This window comes from Dermochelys coriacea, chromosome 4, assembly GCF_009764565.3.
Source record: "Dermochelys coriacea isolate rDerCor1 chromosome 4, rDerCor1.pri.v4, whole genome shotgun sequence".
NCBI lineage: Eukaryota > Metazoa > Chordata > Testudines > Dermochelyidae > Dermochelys > Dermochelys coriacea.
Genome location: NC_050071.1, coordinates 28107623 through 28113670, shown reverse-complemented (window position 1 = coordinate 28113670; position 6048 = coordinate 28107623). Strand labels below are relative to the sequence as shown.

Sequence of the window (6048 nt, the reverse complement as noted above, 5' to 3'; positions counted from 1 at the left end):
ATCCTCAGCCCTGAGTTAGGCACACAGATTCTCTATACAGTGCCCGGGGAGAGTTAGGTACCTAAGAAAGGGATTCACAGAAGCCAGCGCGATAAGAGGGGAACTGCTTTAGGCAGCCAGTAAGAAATGATGAGGAGAAGGCTGTGGCCTAAGCCCTGCTCCTTCAGGGCAGTTAGGCACCTAACTCCACTACGAGGGATTCACATTCATGAACCTTCTGGAATTGGAGGCCTAAGCCAGGCCAGCCCTTTCTCCCAAAGGGGAAAAAAACAGAGTGAGAGACAGAGACACCCTCTCTATTATAACCAATAACCCAGCAGTTAGGGCACTCACTTGAGATGTGGGAGGTCTGCTTTCAAATCCCTTTTTCTGTGTGGCTTGGAGCAGGGACTTGAGCCTGGGTCTCCCCTATCACAGGAGAGGGCCATAACCACTGAGCTATTAGACATTCTGGGGTAGAGCTCTCAATCTCTCCTGTTGTGGTGGAGTGGGGAGGAATCAGAGAAGCAGATACCTGAGACCAGGACGGGAAGAGAGAGCCGGCAGCTGCTGGGAACAGGGAATCAGGCTGCTGCTGGAAACAGGAGGGGGTGTAGTCACCGTCTCCAAAATAACTGCACGGGTGCATGAGCTCTTTGCATCATCACGAGAGCTCCTGCAGCAGCGGGGCACAACCATGTGTCTCACGATAAAGTCATGAGAGTTGGCGATACTGTGTCTATGTGGGAAAGCTATGCCATTATAGGCTAAGGTGTGTATTTAAACCAACGGTGCTGTATCAGTATAAATCCCTGTGTAGACACTTTTATTCCAATGTAGGAGGGCTATTTTTGGTTTAGCTTGTATGACTTAGGAAGCTGTACAAACAAAACCAAAAAAGCCACTCTTATCCTGGAATAAGAGTGTCTACCCAAGGATTTATATTGGTATTACTATATTGGTTTAACAATAGGCGCTGACTCCGTGGGTGCTCCGGGGCTAGAGCACCCATGGGGAAAAATTAGCGGGTGCGCTGCACCCACCGGCAGCCAAGCTCCCCCTGATCCCTCCTCATCTCCTCCTCCCCCAGGCGCACCATGTCCTTGCTCCTCCCACTTCTTCCCAGCGCTTCCCACCCCCCGCCTAACAGCTGTTTGGCGGCACTTAGGACTTTCTGGGAGGGAGGGGAAGGAGTGGGGATGCAGCGCACATGGAGGAGAAGGCAGAGAAGAGGCGGAGCAGGGATGGGGACTTGGGGGAAGGGCGAGGGTGGGGCAGGGACGGGAAGAGGTGGGGCGGGGCCAGAGTCAGGAGGTCGAGCACCCAGTGGGCAGAGGGGAAGTTGGCGCCTAAGGGTTTAACTATACCAGTTTAATTATACTGGTATAACTGAGAAAACTTCCCTGTTTAGGCAAGCCCCCAGTGAACATTACAGAGGAAATATCCAGGACCTCATTTTTATTACAAACATTTAAATAACATCAATGGTGTCATAAATATAAAGGGAAGGGTAACCACCTTTCTGTATACAGTGCTATAAAATCCCACCTGGCCAGAGGCAAAACCCTTTCACCTGTAAAGGATTAAGAAGATAACCTCGCTGGCACCTGACTCAAAATGACCAATGAGGAGACAAGATAGTTTCAAAGCTGGAGGGAGCGTTACAAAGGGTTCTGTCTGTCTGTGTGATGCCTTTGCCAGGAGCAGATCAGGAATGCAGCCTTACAACTTCGGTAAAGTTAGTAAGGAATCTAGCTAGAAAATGCGTTAGATTTTCTTTTGTTTAATGGCTGGTAAAATAAGCTGTGCTGGAGGGAATGTATATTCTGTTTTTGTGTCTTAAGGTTCTGCCTAGAGGAATTCTCTATGTTTTGAATCTGATTACCCTGTAAGGTATTTACCATCCTGATTTTACAGAGGAGATTCTTTTACCTTTTCTTTAATTAAAATTCTTCTTTTAAGAACCTGATTGATTTTTCATTGTCCTTAAGATCCAAAGGTTTGGGTCTGTGTTCACCTGTACCAATTGGTGAGGATTCTTAACAAGCCTTCCCCAGGAAAGGGGGTGTAGGGCTTGCGGGGATATTTTGGGGGAAGACGTCTCCAAGTGGGCTCTTTCCCTGTTCTTTGTTTAAAACGCTTGGTGGTGGCAGCATACGGTTCAAGGACAAGGCAAAGTTTGTACCTTGGGGAAGTTTTTAACCTAAGCTGGTAAAAATAAGCTTAGGGGGTCTTTCATGCAGGTCCCCACATCAGTACCCTAGAGTTCAGAGTGGGGAAGGAACTTTGACAGATGGCACTGATCCTGCAAACTCTATGTACATCCTTAACTCTCCACCAGCGCAGGGCCACTGGAACTACTAGTGTTGGAGATACGGCATCTCACCCGGCTCTAAGTAATAACAGGAACTGAATGCAGAGCTTCCATCATTTACAGTGTTTACAGTTTTGTTAGCTTTCAGCATTCCCACTATAAAACTTGCTCCAGCACCCAAGCCCCTCTACCGGGTCTGTCTAATTATTCAGGGCAATTAATTTATTCAATTCACATTTAAGCATGTACATAAGTTCTCCTCGGACCACGGCCTAAAATATTAACTAACACATTAACATCTCACCTCTGTGTTATAAATAAATGAATTCTAATCTCCATACCATTGAGTCTGACTGTCGAGTTTTGCAAATTTGACTGAATCTAACCAATTTTGTTTTATTTAGCTCCATGTCATAAAACAACTATCTAAAACTAGGTAAAAATAAATATTACTCTTACAAACACCACCAGTCTTTGTCACTAGATTTTATCACTAAGTTTTACAATTAATTTAAAAAAAAAAAAAACTTTTCAGTTTTAAGAATTGCATAAGTGCTCCTGTGAAGAAACATTATGCAATTAAGTTAACATTTCACACAAGTTATTTCAGTGACATCTAATGCTCATTTTATTTTATTTTCTCTCTGGTACAATTTGTTATTGTTTAATTTTCTTACGACACAGACATAATTTGATTTTTTTCATATTACGAACACATGGCAATTTGTTTCTAGTAGACTTATCAGATTACTAGTATCTCCCTGGTCTGCATGTAAAAAAAATACGAAACTCCCTCATCCTCTCCTTCCGAGCCAATAGGAGTTTTGCTAACCTTTCATCAACTACAAGTTGTTCTTACAGTATACGATATTGAACACTGATTGGGGTCAGGGCCTTGGATAAAAAACACAGGTTGTCAATATATAATGGTAGAGTTCCCCAGATCATGTTCAGTTTCTAAAATTTCTTTGGCTTCTGGGTTGAACAAAAATCATATTTAAAGGACTAGCAAAGACCTTTAAGTTATATATGAATTAATCTCCACTGGGAAGAAAAGTATGGCTTCAATTCAAGTGGGGGTATGGTTTTGTTGCCTATAACCCTATAGTTTGGTCTTTGAATTTCTTCCTGGATGGTTAGTGTTTCACCTGGGTAATGTACCCAAAATTTACCTGAAAGACCAGCCTTTTCTGAGTTTCTTTAAAAAAAAAAAAAAGAAACACCAAACATCTAATGCAAAAAGTTATAGCAATAGTAAATATAATTTATGGGGTGTCAAATCATAGAAAATGGACCCATATAAACATTAGAACAAACAAAAATTTGTTTGGTTGGGCAGTTAAGGCTGCATGAGGACTACGTTAACTATCCAAAACCTTGAAAGCATGAAAATAAGAAATTACGGGGAAATACTTTACTTTTCCTTGTCATTGTCACACATCATCCACGAAGCACTGATTTCCATCTCTAACAAAAACCAAAAAGCAATACACACTCCAGCTTCTCTAATGCAAAACTTTAAAAGCAACCTTGTACTTGCTTATATCAAGAGATCAGCACATCTGACTGTCACACAGTCCATTGATTTGGACATTTAGTTTGCTTTAACATTACTGAAATCACAACTAAGGTTTTCCTTTTGAAGCCAAAAATTTCAATACCTATTTCAATACCATTTTCCATGTTTTTGACAAAAAATTCGATTTTTAAAAGTCCATTAAAAATTGTGGGGGGAAAAACTAAATGTGAGTCAATTTAGTACACTTCCTTAAAATATGTCAAAATTATTTTAATTTTGAAGATAGGTATTCATTTTTCAACCTGCTCTACTCAACAGAAATAAGTAAGTAATATTTATACCTTTTAATTTTTCAAAGTGCTATACAAACATTGTCTTTCCAACTCCCCTATGAAATAAGTTAACAAAGGAGAATTGAAATTATAATTCAGAAGTTCCTGGCTCCTAGCCCAGTTGATTGCAGTACATCACATGGCTTCTCCCATTCAAATACACGCCTCAGTTATACAAATAGTCCCTTACATGAGGACGACTGTGTTCACACATAGGCTTACTGAAGTCAGTGGGGCTTCACAAGGGTCCACGTGCATGGAACAACTTGCTGGATCAGAATCATAGTTGGTAAAAAGTACAAAGTCTCTAACTATTCATCTCTCCTCCCATTCTTCCTCTCCCCAAAAAACTCAATTTTCAAAGGAAGGAGTAATTGTTGGTATTGCCATATAGGAATAACAGAGAGTCTAATATTCCCCTTTTGGTATAGCGTGAAGCCTGGTCATGTACCTTGATGGGAGCTGAGGAGTTTCTGATGCTCTTTGCCTCCCCACCAACAGACAAACTGTAAGCATTTTTCAATTCCAGCTCTAACCAGGCAGAGCTTACTAAGATACAGAACCAGACCTTAAGAAAGCTGAGTCTGCAGGCCCAATAAGAAATGTGAAGAAGTATGGCCGTCCCACTTTAAAGGGAGTGGTATCTGGCCAGGCATATTATGGTTGTATAATTCTGCCCCCCCCCAACCAAAAAAAATCTAAAATTTTTAGCCTGATCCCAGAAATTTTTGCTCAAGATGGACAGAAAGAGCTGTTCGGATAGATATGTTGGGATAAATAATATCGTCTGGAGGATCCTGCCTTCCCAGAAAATTCATAAAATCTGTCCAGGATCTATAACCAATTTGATATTTTCAGTTACTTTAGGACAGTGGTGTTCACAGAGGTCTCGGAAGGACAGGTTGATATAAATACCCATATATCTAGTATTGCATTTTGCTAGTTAAAAAAGAAACCAGAATAGGGAGAGTAGAGTGTCACAGAGTGTATGGAGGGGAGGGACAAGAGTGGGGAATCCTCTCCTTATCTAATGTTAACTACATTTCCCAGTAAGTCTCTATATGAGGTAACAATTTGCAGTATGTACATTTTTCAGAATGGTAGCTGTGTTAGTCTGTCCTTGTGGCACTTTAGAGACCAATAAATTTATTTGGGCATAAGTTTTCATGGGCTAAAACCCATTTCATCGGATGCATGCAGTGGAAAATACAGTAGGAAAATATATATACACACACAGAGAACATGAAAAATGGGTGTGGCCATACCTATTGTAACGAGACCAATCAATTAAGGTGGGCTATTATCAGCAAGAGAAAAAAAAACCCTTTTGTAGTGATAATCAGGATGGCCCATTTCAAACAGTTGCCAGGAAGGTGTGAGTAACGGTAGGGGGGGAAAATTAGCATGGGGAAATAGTTTTTACTTTGTGTAATGACCCATTCACTCCCAGTCTTTACTGAAGCCTAATGTAATGATGTCCAGTTTGCAAATTAATTACAATTCTGCAAAAACACCTCAGCTATACCCCATGGTCTTGCAGGCATATAAGTTCCGATTCTCATAGAGATCATAGGAAAAAAACCAACCTTGAGGAGAGATTTAAATAAGGATCGGATAGGGTTCTCTCCGACCAGTTTAGGATAGGCATTACATGAATGAAATAATATCTGAGTCGGCAGCAGTTGTGATGTCACAAAAAAGGGACTATGGCTTTATGCAGGGGAACGATGAAAATCTGTGTAATGCAAAAACATGCTTGTATCACAATATCATGAGACAATCTCAAAACACTGTGAAAATGTCACAAACGCTCAATCACGTGACTACACAAATGATGACACATGGAAACACCATGATGATATGTAGAACCCCTTCCCCTCACTGCACCAACTCTGAAGAACAAA

At 41.2% G+C, this 6048-nt stretch overlaps 1 protein-coding gene across 1 annotated transcript in view; it reads right to left on the bottom strand.

Annotated features, from left to right (window-relative positions):
* The window catches only part of LOC122460070, a 33144-nt gene that overhangs the window by 25978 nt on the left and 1118 nt on the right, over positions 1 to 6048 (bottom strand). The window lies entirely within an intron of this gene.